This window comes from Carlito syrichta, unplaced genomic scaffold, assembly GCF_000164805.1.
Source record: "Carlito syrichta isolate Samal-C Ts95f unplaced genomic scaffold, Tarsius_syrichta-2.0.1 Scaffold109649, whole genome shotgun sequence".
NCBI lineage: Eukaryota > Metazoa > Chordata > Mammalia > Primates > Tarsiidae > Carlito > Carlito syrichta.
In genome coordinates this window covers 61,372-78,671 of record NW_007053745.1, presented here as the reverse complement: position 1 = coordinate 78,671, position 17,300 = coordinate 61,372, and the positions used below count along the sequence as shown (strand labels likewise).

The window sequence follows — 17,300 nt, the reverse complement described above, 5'->3', positions numbered from 1 at the left end:
AAAAAATAATGTTTGACCCTGGGCTTAGAAAAGGGTGGAGTGATTGTCCTTGGCTCTGACAACTGCTTCTGATAAGAATGAAGAACATTTCTGTTATTGGTCACATAGGATTGGACCTTGATATTAAATCATCCAAATTGTCTTTGCTCTCATTGGGGTTATTTCACTGGTCTTTCTGCTTTGTCTTGGGCCACTCTTTTCCACTGGGAAAATTGGCTCTTTTGTTCCTCTTGTGTAAGGGAGGTCATGTTGCCGATACTTTGTGTTGTAAGGCACAGCTGTTCTGGTGGCTTTATAATAAGCATAACGATTATAAGGATTCCTTGTAGCGGAACAGCAGCTTGTCATCTATAAAGAACTTCCACACACATTATTATATTTGATCTCCATGATAACCAGGGTGGGGGAGAGCAAACTGTATCATGCCACTTTCTATAGATATGGGGAGAGCCTCAGAGAGGGCAAAGTACTGGTTAAAGGTCACAAAGCTACGCTCCCTTAGGTAGCAGGAGAACAATAGCAAGGAATTAGCAGGAGTGTGTTCCAGGCTTGATGCATTTAGCAAGATTAGGTTTGATTGCTACAAAGCTAAGCAGGGCTAACCCCCACAGCCCCACTTTTTATTATTTTGGTGCACCATCTACATAGATTGGAAGGAAAAAAGCCCCACAAACACTGGGCCACCAACAGCATGGTTAGAGCCCAGCAAGTCAGCGTATAAGCTCACCCATAGGCACATCCAAGAGATGCAAGCCCAGCCTGGACCCCAAGAGGCAGGGGGTGGCTCAGGGCAGATGACCAGGAGCCTACGGTTGAGGCCTCCTGTGGAGCTGCTCACCTTACCCAGCGCCTTCTGTCCTCAAAGGGGCTGGTGGCTGGGCCATGAATAGGACTGGGGCTTTGTCAAGAGGGACAGGGATGGGAGGGGCCTGGCAGAGTCTTAGAGGCTGGCGAGATCTCAGGTCCTGAATGGCAACCCTAGGGTGATATGCTGGGAGCGTCCCTTCCCAGAACTCTCCTCTCTTTACTTTGACCTTGCCTTTTTCCCGTGTGGCCCACCACCCTGCACTGAAAAGCCGGATTAAAGAGACAGCTGGGGCTGGGTGTGGTGGGTCACACCTGTAATCCCAGCACATTGGAAGGCAGAGGCGAGAGGTGTTGCCGGAGCCCAGGGGTTCCAAACCAGCCTGGATAACTTGGCGAGACCTCATCTCTACAGTAAATTAAAAAAATTAGCCAGTGTGATGGCGTGAACCTGTAGTTCCAGCTACTTGGAAGGCTGAGGCAGATGGATTGCCTGAGACCAGCAGGTTGAGGCTGCAGTGGCCATGATCATAAAATAAAATAAACAATAAAGAGACAGCTGGTCATCTTTCTTGGTTTCCACATGACCCTTAAAGTCTACTCATTACCAAAGAAAAGCAGAAGGCCAAGGTCACCAGAGGAGATTCCTTCTCTGCCAACCCTCCCATCATGGGAGAAAGAGCCTTTGGGAAACTAGGGGTCCTCCTGTATTCTTTGCCATGACCCTAGACACTAAGCATGGTGAATAAGAATCTCTCAAATCAGCCTGTATGGGTTTGAATCCTAGCTCTGCCGCTTTCAAACTGTGTAACCTTGGGCAAATAACTTAACCTCTCTGTGCTTCCATTTTCTCTGCTGTAACATGAAGATAATAGTACCTGTCTCACTTGTGAAACATCAGATGCATTAACATGTTTGAAGGACTCTGAATAGCTCCTAGTACATAGCAATTATTTGTTGAGCAACAATAGGTAAATGGCACCCCCTAGAGAAGTGAGCCCTGATCTCCGCCCCTGCAGCCTTGTCTCTAGGACTCATTGTAGAAGTTTGAGGGCTTAGTAGGACAGACGGCCAGAGGGGAAGTGAACCAGCCCCAGAGCACTCTGGGAAACCAATTCTGCGTTGGCCCTCCACCCCACCCTGGGGTGTTAGTAGGTCCCAGTTGTTGTCAGAGGTGAACGGCATAGGGCTTATTGAGCCCTGCCAGACCCTGCCTGGGTGCAGGCTTCCTTGGAGGCTTCTATTCTGGAAGGTCCCGTCAGGCAGCAGAGAAAAATAGAAGATGCCAGAAGCTCATCTATTTAATAGGATTTGTTTTCCCCCCATAGGAGAAAAACCCAATCACACCTTCTCCCTGTTGGAGTAACTGCAATTACCCACCCACCACCCTCCCCCGTAAGTGGGAAAAGAATGCCAGGACTCATCAAATGACGTCACTCTGGAAAGCCAATGTGTCCCAGCACAAATCTTTTTGAAAAGTCCCATATGGAAAGCTACAAATCCTATTTGTCTTGTCTGGGGGAAAAATGAGTTTTAAATATGTTGAATCAAAAATGATACCATGTATATCAGACACTGGTGATCCAAAGCAAACGTCTTGGGAGAAAAACTACCCTGAAAATGTTTAGTATTCAGGTTGCCAAAGAACTGGGAATTTAGGCTGAAATCCAAGCACGGTAAAGTCCACGCTGGATGCCCACATGCCCCTGACTGGGCCCCGGAGGGAGCGGGTGCCACGGATAGAACCCTAGTTCCCGAGCACTGGCTTCAGAGTTTCCCTCAGGGACACCTCCTGCCTGCCATCAACGTTTTCCTGCTGGGCTGGGTTGCCAGGGCCAGAAGAACTTGGGTCTGCCTTATGGAGCCAGCTAGCCAGGTAGGAGAAGGGCTGGAGAGCTAGAGAAATCCAGTTGTCACCAGTTCTTCAAGCCCGGTAGACACTGATGCTGTTAAAAAGTCAGTTTACAAACCGTGGAGGGTACTGGTTTTTCTTTTCTAAGATAAGCTGGTGGCATAGAGAGCTCCAGAGGCTGGCCATCAAGAGATCTGGGTTCTAATCTCAGCTCTGCCAATAGCTGGCTCGTGCCAAGGGCCCTGGACAAGACCCTTCTCTCTAATTCTTAGTTGATAAAACAAGGAATTGGATTTAAACCCATGGTCTCTTTCAAGTTCATGACTAACATATTTTTCTTTGTTTTCACTCTCGCTTTCAAGAGTCTGCAGAGCATGGAGAATGAGAGCATAGTCTTTCAAATCGGCCTTCATGGGTTTGAATCCCAGCTCTGCCACTTTCAAACTGTGTGACCTTGAGCAAGTAATTTAACCTCACTGCGCTTCCATTTTTTCTACTGTAACATGAAGATAATAGTACCTATCTGGTAGCCTTGTGAAAACATCAGATGAATTAACATTTTCAAAGGACTCTGAATATGTCCTAGCACAGAATGATCATTTATTGAGCAACTACTGTATATCAGGCTCCATGATCCAGAGAGGTCCTTGACCCCCAGGATGTCTTCTCGCATCATGTTGCCCTGGAAGCCCCTCTCTGAGGGTCTTATGTTTGCATCCCTAAGGGCGGGATGATTTCAGCCTTCTGCCTCGGCACAGGGTTGGGTGAGGAGAGGCCCCCTGCAGGACTGCGAGGCTCATACCGGCTGCCTAGTGTCTTCTCCACCTTTTCCTTCCCTGCTTCTTACTGTCCCCTCCTGATTCCAACTGATGTCTAACTTCAAAGAGAACAGAAATAAAGGCTCCTGCAAAAGTGACTTTCCCCTTCCTCCCCCATCTTCTCCCTCTACTTGTGTGTATTGCATCACTCGCTCACAGCCTCGCCACATTGCCTCGTCTGGGGATCTCGAGATCCCTTGGTACCTCCCTGCCCTCCCAAGAACACACTCTGGCCTTGCTCTTCCTAGAACCCAGCACAGCCACAGTCTCCTTGGTGAGTGAGGACACTGGCTGCGGGAACATTCAGCTCTGTTTTCCCAGGGGATGGGGGCGGGGGTTGGAGACCTTGCTCAGCCACTGTATGGACAGCGGGAAAGGTAATCAGGAGTAATCTGGGCACTGCCAGACGCAGATGAGTCCCCAGCCCAGGAAGGAGGATTAGCAGCTGCTGCCTCAGGTGCCAGCTGCGGCCACCAAGGGGGCTGGGGAGAGGAAGAGGCACTGGTGCAGAACGGGCAGCCCCAAGGGGTTCCGGCGGCATCCTAGGGGGCGGGGCTGCCCAGGGCTGCTTGATGGATGTCCTTCGTGGAGGTGCTGGGAGCTGGCAGGCCAAATGTTTACGCCTAGATGCACGCTGGCTGCTTGAGGAATTCCCAAATCCCTTGCTGAAGCCTCAGTTATGAAGAACAGGATTCTAGAGGAATCCTGCGGCCTCCCCTACCACCACACTCATCCTGGGGCTGCCAGGGGGTGGGGGTGCCAGGGGAGGAGTGCAACGGCAGACCTTTGGCCGATGCTGGTAGGTCCTGGGTCAGGCAGATTAAATGATGGCATGTGGGAAGCTGGGCAAACATTTCTTTTTCTTTTTTCTTTGAGACAGAATCTCACTCTATTGTCCGGGCTGGAGTGCAGTGGCATGATCGTGACTCACCACAGCCTCAAACTCCTGGGCTCAAATGATCCTCCTGCCTCAGCCTCCTGAGTAGCTGGGACTACAGGCACACACCACCATGCCTGGTTAATTTTTTTATTTTTATTTTTGTAGAGACAGGGTCTCGCTATGTTGCCCAGACTGGTTTGAAACTCCTTGCCTCAATCGATTCTCCCAAATGGCTGGGATCGCAGGTGTGCACCACCATGCCTGACCAACTTAAAAACAATTTTTTTTTTGGTAGAGATAGGGTCTCGCTATATTGCTCAGGCTGGGGTAAACATATCTTAGTCCCTGCTATGTGCTCGGTGCTGTGCTAGGCTCTGAAGAAACAAAACCCAACAGGAGCAAATGAAGGAGCTGGTAACCTAGTGGGTAGACCCGGCATGGGGGACAAGGAGGCTCCCTGAGCTTCAGAAAATACATGGACGTGATCTTGAGGGCCTTGTGCTGCTGATACCCCTCTTCCACTCCCCTCACCTCTGCATAATCCTTTTACTGTATTAGTGGCTAATTCAAGTTACTTCTAGGATGATTTGTTTAAAGAGAAAATTCCCAAGACCCTCAGAATGAGCCTTCAGTTGTCAAGAGGGGTGGGGGGTTAGTTATATTGGCAAAGTTGGAGGCATCTTGACAGACCTGGGGGGAGGAGTTGGGGGGAACCCAATAAATCACCCACCGTCTTGAGACCAGTATTTCTAGGGTCTGGCCCATGTCCTGTCACTCTAGCTGGGTGAGCTGGGGCAAGTCACTAAGCTCTCCAAGCCTCCCTCCTGCGTTTCTGTGCAGCTTAGAGGGGGTGATGTGTTTGGCAGGAAAAGGGAAAGGGGCCGCCCCTAGCTCGATGCACAGTGGGTGCCTTCCTGTCTTTATCAGCAGTGGCCATGCGCCCTCCCCTCCCATACCTAGAGGTGTGCCTGTAGCCGAGTTTTCTATGGATCACGATCACGTTCACTTGTGTTAAAAATAAGGCAATACTTCACGAGGCTAAACCGATGACAAGTGGCCCTTGTGTGTGTCCAGGGAGTCTCTGTGACTTCCATATCGTGACCAAGCATCTGAAAAGGCAGCTACAGGCCATCTAAAACAAGCAGGAGCGGGCTCGGTGGCTCAGCCTGTAATCCCACGCCTTTGGGAGGCTGAGGTGAGTGGATTGCCTGAGCCCGCGAGTTCGAGACCTGCCTGGCCAACTTGGCGTAGACCTCATCTCTACAATAAATCAAAAAATTAGCTGGGTGTGGTAGCGCTTGCCTGTAGTTCCAGCTACTTGGAAGGCTGAGGCGGAAGGATCGCCGGAGCCCAGCAGGTCGAGGCTGCGGTGGCCGGGAGCGGCCACTGCCCTCCAGTCTGGGCGACCGAGTGAGACTCCAACTCAAAAAAATAAATAAATAAAATAAAATAAAAATAAAACAAGCTGGAGAGAACCGGGTCTCCCGAGGAGCGGACCGTGGGTCTTGACGCTGACCGAACCCCGACGTTTGCCCAGAGCCTGGTGGCGACTCCGCACACGCTGGCCCGTCCTCTCCTCGCCGTGGCGTGGGTCCAAGCCGTGCCGCCTCGTGCCCTCCGCCGGCTTCCACCGCCAGGCGGCGCTGTCCTCCACGCCGGCGCTGGGGAACGCGCACTTGACCTTGTCCGCCGCCCGCCCCGCCCCGAGGCCTCGGGCCCAGGTTCTGCCTCTTGATTCGCGACGCGGCTGCCGGGGGCGGGCAAAAGCGCAAGCCCGGGGCTCAGCGACTCCGTCTCCGGGCAAGGCTTTCCAGGCTGGGCTGGGGATGAGGAGGGGGAGCGTTAACAAGGCTCCCTCCCGTACCCCCCTGCCCCCCCACAACACCCGCTGGGATGCCAGACGCCTGATTCTAATCCTGACGCGGTGTGGTCCTGGGCCAACGTTTTCCCTTTTCTGGGCCTCAGTTTCCCCCACTTGAACAACTGCAGCCTAGACTCCATTGCTCGCGTCTGTTCCAGATCTGCTATGCCATGGTTCCATAGATAAATGTAGCAAGTAGGACGACACCCAGTCCCATCACCCGCAGCCACAATCCTTTGCCTCTGCGCCAACGCGCCGATAGAACACGTTTGGGAAACAGGGTTTATGGCCGGCACCTACTCAGATCCATATTGGTCATGGCTGTCCAGAGCGTTGTGGAGTCTGAAGCCTATCTGGGTCCAGCGCGGGGCTGGGGGTGGGGTGGGGGGCGGGAAGGGTCGGGTCAAAAGCTGGGTTTGGAGGCAGACGCCCGGGGTTCAAGTGAGGCTGTGTGACCTTGGGCAAATCACGCAACCTCTCCCAGCTCAGGGCATTGTACCGGTGCCTGTCCTCGGGGTGGACCGTGGGACCAGAATGAGACGATGCCTGTGGAACCCCCGAGGGTGGACGTGGGAGGGCTGGCTGCCCACTCAGATTCTCCCAGGAAAGGGGGGTGGGAATCTTGCCAGGATAGAATGGAGACGCCTCCCCCCCCCAAAAAAAAAATCTGCACGACCCACTGAGCTGCTTGTGTTCCTTCTTTTTGTTCTGGAAAGATGTGTCATTACAGGACGTGCCTTCATGACTACCCCCCCAACAACCGCCCACTCTTTACGGAGCCCACCCTATGCCAAAGAGCGTGAGCGGGGGTCACCAGCCCCCCTCCTCGGGCAGGTCGAGCAGGGCTGGGGCCTCTCCCGGGTGCCGGATTCGGCCCTGCCTCGGGCGGCGAGCCTCGCTGATGCGCTGGGGCTGGGAGGCTGTTCCCCCGGCTCAGCAAATTTCCTTTGATTGCTGTTGGTTTTGTCTGTTGGCTTTTTCCCTCATCCTCTTTTTCCTTCTTCGCCTGAGCCAGCAATGCTGAGCCCAGTGAAGCAGATGGGGCGACAGGGGAGAGCCGCGGGTCCCTTGCCTCAACCGCCCAGTGGCCCCAGCCAGCCTTGGGCAGCGGGGACCCTCGCTTCTGGGCCCCTTTTCTGCCAAGGTACCTGAACGGCCACCCCCAAGGGCCTGGTCTTAGGGCACTGGTCAGAGGGCTGGCACTGGATGGTGGGCCCTGGCGCCCTGCCTTTCTCTGGCTTCCTTCCTCCCAGCTAATCGCACCTGGATGACTTCGGCCCTTTTAACAAAAACCGCTTTGCGTTTAATTCACTTCATGCTATGATCCTGTGACTAGGTCATATTATCAAACCATATTGCTATTGTCAGCAGCCAACCCAAGCAATAATAATAACATAATCTAAGCATAGCAAACCAGTAATTTTTCATCTGAGCATTAAGATTTGAAGGAAATATTTGGGAGGTCCTGGCCCACAAAAATATGACCCTGCACTCAGGCCTTAAAAACATCTACCAGTCATGATTCCTTCCTTTAAATGAATTGCTGTCCTGTCAGGCTTGCACAGTCTAGCTGTCTGAACTTTACATGAGTGTAAGCATATTCCATGCAATAATGGAAATATACTTAAAATGTACCTGCTGTTTATCTGGGGCATGCTTATACTAAAACACGACCCATTGTTTATCTGAAATTCACTTTTTTTTTTTTTTTTGAGTTGGAGTCTCTCTCTGTTGCCCAGACTGGAGTGCAGTGGCCGCTCCTGGCCACCGCAACCTCGCCTGCTGGACTCCGGCGATCCTTCCGCCTCTGAAATTCACATTTAACTGGGTGTCCTGTTTGTTTGTTTGCTAAATCTGGCAATCCTAGCCCCGCAGGCCCTGCACGTCTCATCAGGGCAGACAGCCAGAAGTTGGATCCGCAGACTGCTCCTCTACCTAGATATTCCCTCTCCAGAACCATCAGCACAGCCCCCAGCTCTGGGGGAGCCCCAGGTGGCCCTCATTCCTGCTGCATCCTTCTGGGCACACTCACCCAGGGTCTCTCTTCCTTCTTCCTCTCCCAGGGCTCCAGCCTGTCCAAGTTCACATGCCCCTCCCACAGTCCCCACCCAGGTGAGCTACTTGCCCGAAGTTGCCGTCTTAGATGCTGCAAGGGATGTCCCCAAGCTCTTTTTCAGCTGGGACTCGTGCAGCTGGGTACCTCTTCCCAAGGCCCTGTTTCTGGCCCACCAGGGAGATGAGGCATCCTGCCTGAAGTCTGAGTCCATCCAGTTTCATAGCCAACGTGGAGGGTGGGTGGAGGGTCCTGAAAGGACTCGGAGTCTAGATTCTGCTCCCAGCCGAATCCCAAGAGTCTCAGGCAATGCCAAACACTCATCTGTAAAATAGGGGTCATCACGCCAGCTCACCCCATGATAACGAGAGTTAGCGGAGAGAATGTCAGTCCTCAGGAGTGAATTATGGACAAAACACGCAGATCTTTGACATCCCTCGCCCTCACCCCCGCCGTTGAGGTCTGCTTGGGCAGCATTTACACCATTGTTGGAAACACCCTCCAGTGATCATCTGATAGAGCTGGATGACAATGGACAAGGCCTAAATGAGCCATCAACTGAACCTTCTGGAAATAAGGCCCTCTGCTTTGCTTTCTGACCTGTTGCTGACACAGAGAGCAGACGCAGGCCTCGGTGGGAGTTGGTGGGGTCGGCTGCAAAGGGGTCAGCCTTCCCAAGGAGGCCACTGCCTTTTGAGTGGAAGACTCAGGGTGTCTTCAGCCCAGTTTCTAGGATTCCATCCTCTCCCCCTTGGGCCCTGGCATATGTCTCTGTTGGGGCACATAGTGTCCTCCTCCTGGGACACTACCATGCAGCCCCAGTGGCACCAGTATGTCAGGAAGGATAAAAACTCTACTGTAGAATGCCAGACCCCAGGAAGAACCTTGTCCTGGCACCACAGAAGCACAGGTGGCATCAGGGTACTCTTACTGAAAGCCCCAAAGTCTTCTGTCTCTGCTGACTCCACCGGAGACACACGGGACACTCCCTTCTCCTCCAGCGCTGCAGATGGGGAGACAAGAACAGACACAGCACAGGCAGGCTTCAAGAGCTCAGGGCCTGGGCCCTCAAACTTTGCCTCTACTAAACAAAAATCCCATACAGTTCAGGGCTGGCAGGTTCCTGCCCCCACTCTGTTATCCCAGATTCTCTGAGATACAGAGTTTTGTTCAAAGGAAGGAACCAGCCAGGCTCAGTGGCTCAGCCTGTAATCCCACGCCTTTGGGAGGCTGAAGTGAGTGGATGGCCTGAGCCCGCGGGTTCGAGACCCGCCTGGGCAGGCGAGACCTCATCTCTACGATAAATCAAAAAATCAGCCGGGCGTGGTAGCGTGCGCCTGTAATTCCGGCTACTCGGAAGACTGAGGCGGAAGGATCGCCGGAGCCCAGCAGGTCGAGGCTGCGGTGGCCGGGAGCGGCCACTGCACTCCAGTCTGGGCCACAGAGTGAGACTCCAACTCAAACAAAAACCAAAGGAAGGAACCCTGAAAACTCAGAATAAACTTGGTTATAAACTGAGTTTTAGCACAGCCATTTTGCTTAGCTTGACCCCTGACTTGCCTTGCTGAGCAGTCTGTGTATTCTTCTCATCCTATAATCATTAGCAGGAAAAAAATCGCCTTTCTCAGAACCAGTTTTTCCAGGGTTAAGCCTTAGAAATCAGTGATTGTTCAAACCCCTTGAGCACGTCCAGTCCTCCTGATAGTCTTTCTTCCAGGCATTTGTATTGACACATTTTTTTTTTTTTTGGAGTTGGAGTCTCACTCTGTCGCCCAGACTGGAGTCCAATGGCCGCTCCCGGCCACCGCGGCCTCGACCTGCTGGGCTCCGACCATCCTTCCACCTCAGCCTTCCGAGTAGCTGGAACTACAGGCACGCGCTACCACGCCCGGCTAATTTTTTGATTTATTGTAGAGATGAGGTCTCTCTGAGTTGCCCAGGCGGGTCTCAAACCGCAGGCTCAGGCAATCCACTCACCTCAGCCTCCCAAAGCGCTGGGATTACAGGCTGAGCCACCGAGCCTGGCTAACACATTGTTATCAGCATTCTATGATGACCTGCAATCCACCACCTGAGGTCATGAGATGCTGGTGTCTGGCGATGTCAAGATCCAAGACTCCTGGGGCTACTATCAACATCAAAGAGTGCAGCCCTGGACATTCCTTTTGGCCCAGACCCCTCCAAGCTCAACCCTCCCTTGTCCCAAGAGCCCTTAAATATACCCAGTTCTCAGTCCTTCGATGCCACACTTGCCTATTGAGTGCAGGCGCCTTTCTGTCTATGGAAAGTAGATAATAAACTTTACTTTTTACTCTGCTGCAATCTTGCATTAGTTCCATGGCACTGGCCCACCTTGCTTCAGTTTACCCTTTCACTTGTCAAAGTCCTTCCCTACATGTCCCTAATCCTATTCCATATCAGAGAAGAGAAAGGCAGGAAGAATGAGCAATGACACCATGAGGCTTCAAGGTGCCTCTGCTGAATTCCTCAACTGATCTGTCCAAGAGCCAACAGATCGGGATTGACTTTTTTCACACAGCACATGGTTATTTATTTATTTATTTATTTTTGAGTTGGAGTTTCACTCTGTTGCCCAGGCTGGAGTGCAGTGGCACTGCAACCTCGACCTCCTGGGCTCAGGCAAGCCTTCAGCCTCAGCCTTCCAAGTAGCTGGAAATATAGGTACACTCCACCACATCCGGCTAATTTTTTGATTTATTGTAGAGAAGAGGCCTCGCCAAGTTGCCCAGGCTGGAGCACATGGTTATTAAGGGCCTTTTAGGTGCCAGGCCTTTGCAACGCCCTAGGGGACGGGAATGAACAGGACTGCCGGATGTACAGTCTAAGCAGGAGAACAAATTAGATTAGTAACAATGACTTGATGAGGTGAGGGTGATGCTGGGATGAGGTCACTTGTGGCATACATTTTAGTAGGAGTCCCAACCAAGCCTGGGAGCCAGGAGTCTGGGTCAGAAAAAGGCTCCCCAAAGAAGGGGTCGCCTGAGACCCAAGAGCTGACAGGAGTCGTCCAGGTGGAAGGTTGGAGGGAGGTCGCTGGGGGTGGCATAACAGTGTTTTTCAAGTTCCCAGGGCAAGAGAGGGTCCTGAAACCTCAGAAACATCATGTCCAACGAAAGAAGGCAGACACAAAGCGAAAGAAGGCAGACACAAATGTTACATGATTCCATTTATATAAAATGTTCAGAATTATATAAAATGGACAGAAATCAGATGCTTGGTTGCTAGGATGGGGGTGGGGAAGGGCAGTGACTGCAAATGGTTACAGGTTTCTCTTCAGGGTGATAAAAATATGGAACTAGGTCGGGCTCGGTGGCTCAGCCTGTAATCCTAGCACTTTGGGAGGCTGAGGCGAGTGGATTGCCTGAGCCCGCAGGTTTGAGACCAGCCTGGGCAACTTGGTGAGACCTCATGTCTACAATAAAAAGAAAAAAAAATGTGGAACTAGATGGTGCTGATTGTTGCGCAGTCTTGTGAGTCTGATAATACCCGCCCAATGTTACACTTTAAAATCGTGAACTGTATAGTATGTGAATTATAAGGGAGGACACAAAAAACCACGGAATTTGTTTATAAAAAACTGTATATTTATTCTTACCTGTTTAAACTTCAGTCGCCTTCAAAGTACTCTCCATTTGATGCAAAACACTTATCAAGGTGTTTTTTCCACTGCTCAAAACAGAGTTTTAACTCATCCATTTGGATGCCCTTTAGTGCTTCTGCCGTTTTTTGTTTCACCTCTTCCACATGGGCAAAACATTCCCTTGGAGGACTTTTTTAATCTAGGGAAACAAAAAAGTCGCTGAGGTGAGATGAGGTGAAGAGGGAGGCTGAGGCACAGGGGTCCTGCCACTTGGGATCAAAAACTGCTGAACACTCACATGGTGTGGGCAGGTGCACTCATCAATCACCCATCACAAAATGGCCAAATGCTTTGAACTGCCAAAACAAAATTCACTGAAGCTGAACGCAGCCTCTCACAACAACGCTAGTTGGTACACGGATGCCCGTGGGTTCCTAGAACACTTACCTGGTGAGAGAAGTCTGGACTACAATGGGCCCGCCATCCAAAAGATAATTCCATGTTTCTGGGGGTCTCCCATCATATATCTCAATTTTTTCTCTTTATTTTATTATTGACATGTGGGGTACAAGTCAGGATTAGGTGCATCAGGTGAAGTTTGGGTCTCCAGCTGGTCCTCGCTTCCTCTGGTTTAGGATCAGGTATACTTTGTGGTGCCATGTGCCCTCCCTCTTCCCTTAACTCAATTTTTTTTTACATCAAAACTGTCCACATATTTATTATCGTGTTCTAGTCAGTTAACACAGTCTAAAAATAAGGGCTAGTGTCCTTAAAATATGTTACACAATGCTGTATAGTCCACATGGGAGATTATCACATTCAATTAATATAACCATATTATAATATGATAAATGGATATTTTGACCTAAAAAAAAAAATCGAGCCACATATTTTCAATGCAAAATTCAAAACCCTACATAAAAATGCTCAGAGTAGTAAAAGCTAGAGACAAAATAAATTAGTGGTTGCCCATGGTATCTGGGGGGTTTTCTGGGCTGAATGTGGCCCCAAAATTCATGTCTACCCAGAATCTAAGAATATGACCTCCTTTGTAAATAAGGTCTTTGCAGATATAACTAGTTAAAATAAGATCATACTGGATTGGGGGAGGATGCTATGTTGTCCTTATAAGAATACTATGTGAAGATATAGAAACACCCAGGGGAAAAGGTCATGTTATGACAGAGACAGAGAGTGGAGTGAAGCAGCTTCAAGCAAAGGAATACTAAGGATTGCTGGCAACCATGAGAAGCTAGGGCGAGGTATGGGCAGTGTCCTCTCCCCTCCCTTATCTCAGTTTTTTAAAAAGAGAGAGAGAGGCCCCAAGGCCCACTGAGTAACTGAATGCTCCCTTGGGATGAGAGGGAGAGTTGGGCCTGGTAGCCCATGCAGGGCCACCTTCAGATGACCTTGATTCTGAGGCTGTAGAAGCCAGTGGGAGGTTTACACCAGAAAGTGACATGGGCAGACCTGCACTCCAGGCAGGTCACTCAGCCTGCTGTGTGGGGGATGCCCTGAGTTGGGGGCAGACAGACCCATCAGAAGGCCACTGCCATGGTCTGGAAGAAGGATCGTGGTGACCAGAACCAGTGGCAGCAGGGAAGGAGAAAAGCAGAAGTCAAAGGAGAGGCAGATGGCGCACACCTGTAATCCCAGCACTTTGGGGTAGGAAGATCACTTGAGGTCTGGCGTTCGAGACCAGCCTGGGCAACAAAGCAGGACCTCATTTCTACAAAAATAAAAAAACTTAGCTTGGTATGTTGATGCATGCCTGTAGTCCTTGCTACTCGGGAGGCTGAGGCAAGAGGATCACTTGAGCCCAGGAGTTGGAGGCTATGGTAACACTGCACTCCAACCTGGGTGACAGAGTGACGCCCTGCCTCAAAACAAAAACAAAACCAAGGCAAGGTAGGAGCAGAATGGACAGTGTAGGTGGCTGTGGGGGCCATGGGGTGGGAGAGGGAGGAGATGAAGGTGACTGGGCAGATGGGACTAGGGCCTGTGATTAGAAAGGGGAAGCTGGGGGAGGAGTGAGGAAGAGAGGCTGAGCTCCATCACTGGGGCTGGGGGAGTTGGAGGTGTGGCCAAGATACCCAAGGGGACTTGAGGAGGAGGTGGTCTGCTCCGGGGTGGTGCTCAGGAGACAGTACCAGGGAAGCAGGAAGACCCAGCAGGAGCCAGCAGGTATTATCATTCTGCCCTGGGAAAATGGGGTGGGGGTGGGGGCAGTACAAGAGTACTGAGGGAAGAGGGCCAGGCAGAGCCCGGGGGAGCCCCAGTGAGTGAGGGACAAGGACAGAAACAGAAACCAGGAGGGGGATGCGGGGCCCCTGGGAGGGAATGTCTTGAGAACATGGTGGCCAAGCTGTGTGGAACACCTCTGGGGATACAGGGATAGGTGAGGTGGACAGGCTTAGCACTGTGGTTGGACTGAAGGGAGACGGGAGTGGACAGATGAGGGTGAGTGGAAGAGGGAGAAGCGGAAACTGGATCTTGGAACAAGTTTGTGAAAGGGAGAAGTGATGGGGGAGTGAGAGGGGAGCTGGAGGGGAGTGGTGAGCCGTCAGGGGAGCATATCTGTGTGATTTCTGAACCCGGAGAGCAGGAGAGATAAACATTTAGCTGAGGGCTCTAAGGATGTGGGCAAGGCCAGAATTTAGAGCACCAGGTGCTCTGGTCTTGAGTGGGAGAAGGGATGGGTTTCTCCCTTTGTAGCAGGAGGGTGGAGGCAGGGACAGGGATGAGATGGGTAGGTAAATGTGTGAGTTTGAAACTGTCCCTATAAACTTCATAAGATTAATCGGGGAAAAGGGGAGGGGGAAAACTAAAATAAGCCAAGCCTGCAGCACATGAAGTATTAGGTTAGCTGCTCTCTGGGTGCCTTCCCCATGACTGTTTGGTACCCAAGACCTCAGAATTGTGTAGGTCCTGTTACAAGATTATAACTTACTTTACCTGCTCTATAGATAACAACTTAAACATTAGGAGACATGAAATCTTGTATGTGAGATATTCTTTCAGGTCCTACACACCAGTGAGATTACTGATGTCGGCTGGTATGAGGGTCCCCACTTAGGCCAGCTGATCTGAAAATCCCCATGAGAAGTTGACTCACCAAAGGATGCCATTTGTCCTGATGACTTCATGCCCCTTCCCCCTACGAATCAATGACCCCAATTTTTTTGTCCCTTACCCTCCATGATCCCCTTCAAATTCCAGCCCAGAACTCCTGGAGGACACGGATTGGAGGGTCTCCTCCCAGCTCCTCACTCAGCACCCTGTGATCATTAAACTCTTTCTCTGCTGCAAACTCTGTCTCTGTGTAATTGTCTGTGCCTATGCAGTGCACTCTAAACCTGTAGGTCCTATCGTAGGTTTGTAGATCCAGATGAGGAAAGAGAATTCTTACATGGCTTCTATTTTGCCACTGAAGCAGGGGACAAGATCAAATACAGAGGTTGTAGGCAATATTGGGAGGGAGGGTGACCAAGCATGTGTTAGAATCTTTCAGAAAGTCGATTGTTAAATTTCTAAGAATTTTGTGAACTGGTTGTTAAACATAGCTATTATTAATAATTAAATTATAATAGCGCTGCATAAATATGCCCCATGGATTTTTGACAAAGGTACAGAAGCAATTCAATAGAGAAAAGATGGCTTTTTCAACAAATGTTTTTGGAGCAATTGAACATGATGAAAGCTAAAAACTTTTGCTCTATGAAAAACCTTTGAGAAAATGAGAAGACAAGCTTCAGACTGGGAGAAAATAGATGCAAACTACAAATGTAAAGCATAGGTATCTAGACTAATAAGGAACTCTCAACAGTAAGACCGGGCACAGAGGCTCACACCTGTAATCCTAGTACTTTGGGAAACTGAAGTAGGAGGATTCTTTGAGCCCTGGAGTTCAAGACCAGTCTGGGCAGCATAGTGAGACCTTGCCTCTACAAAAAAAAAATTAGCTGGGTGTGATGATGTGCACCTGTAGTCCCAGTTACTCAGGAGGCTGAGGCAGAAGGATTGTCTGAACCCAGGAGATTGAGGCTACAGTAAGCTGTGATCGTGCTGCTGCACTCCAGTCTGGGCAACAGAGTGAGACCCCAACTCAAAAACAAAACCAAAGCTCTACAGTGGAAAAAACAAGCAATCCAATTGGAAAATGAGCCAAAGACATGAACAGACTTTTCACCGAAGAGGATGCACAGATGGCAAACAACACACAAAAGAGATGTTCAACATCATTAGACATTAGGAAAATGCAGAGTAAGATATCATGGCCCACCTCCGAGAATGACTAAAACAAAACAATAACGATAACACTGAATGCTGTCAAAGATGCAGAAAACTGCTTCACTCACATATTGCTGTTGAGAATGCAAAATGGTACAGCTACCCTGGAAAAGAGTACGGCGGTTTCTTATAAAGAAAGTCAAACATGCCTTTTTCTGCACCCAACTGTTGCCATCATGGATCGCATGCATGCTCCTGGGAAGGGCCTGTCCCAATCAGCACTGCCCTATTGCTGCAGCATCCACACTTGGCTGAAGTTGACATCTGACGACATGAAGAAGCAGATTTGCAAACTGGCCAAGAAGGGCCTGACTCCCCCACAGATCGGTGTGATCCTGAGGGACTCGCACAGTGTGGCACAAGTACGCTTGGTGACAGGCAATAAAATCTTGAGAATCCTTAAGTTGAAAGGGCTTGCTCCTGATCTTCCCAAGGATCTCTAACATTTGATTAAGAAAGCAGTTACTAGCCAGGCTCGGTGGCTCAGCCTGTAACCCCACGCCTTTGGGAGGCTGAGGTGAGTGGATTGCCTGAGCCCGCGGGTTCGAGACCCGCCTGGGCAGGCGAGACCTCATCGCTACAATAAATCAAAAAATTAGTGGGGCGTGGTAGCGCGTTCCTGTAGTTCCAGCTACTTGGAAGGCTGAGGCGGAAGGATCACCGGAGCCCAGCAGGTCGAGGCTGCGGTGGCTGGGAGTGGCCACTGCACTCCAGTCTGGGCGACAGAGTGAGACTCCAACTCAAAAAAAAAAAAAGAAAGCAGTTACTGTTCGAATGCATCTTGAGAGGAACAATAAGGGACAAGGATGCTGAATTCTGCCTGATTTTGGTAGAGAATCAAATTCACTGGTTGGCTCAATATTACAAGACCAAGGAGTCCTCCCCCCAAATTGGAAATATGAGTCATCCACAGCCTCTGCCCTCGTTGCATAAATTTGTCTATGTAATCAAGCAATAAAATGACTGTTCAACTAAAAAAAAAATTAAACGCCTTTACCATATGACCCTGCAATTGTACTCTCAGACATTTATCCCAGAGAATGAAAATTTAATGTTCACACAAAGGCCTGTATATGAATGCTCATAGCAGCTTTGTATAATGGGTCAAAACTGAAAACAATCCAGATATCCTTCCATGGGT

At 50.3% G+C, this 17,300-nt stretch overlaps 1 pseudogene; it reads left to right on the top strand.

Moving 5' to 3' along the window:
- Positions 1–16,335: 16,335 nt before the first annotated feature.
- On the top strand, positions 16,336–17,092 carry LOC103271153 (annotated as a pseudogene).
- The last annotated feature ends 208 nt before the right edge of the window (positions 17,093–17,300 follow it).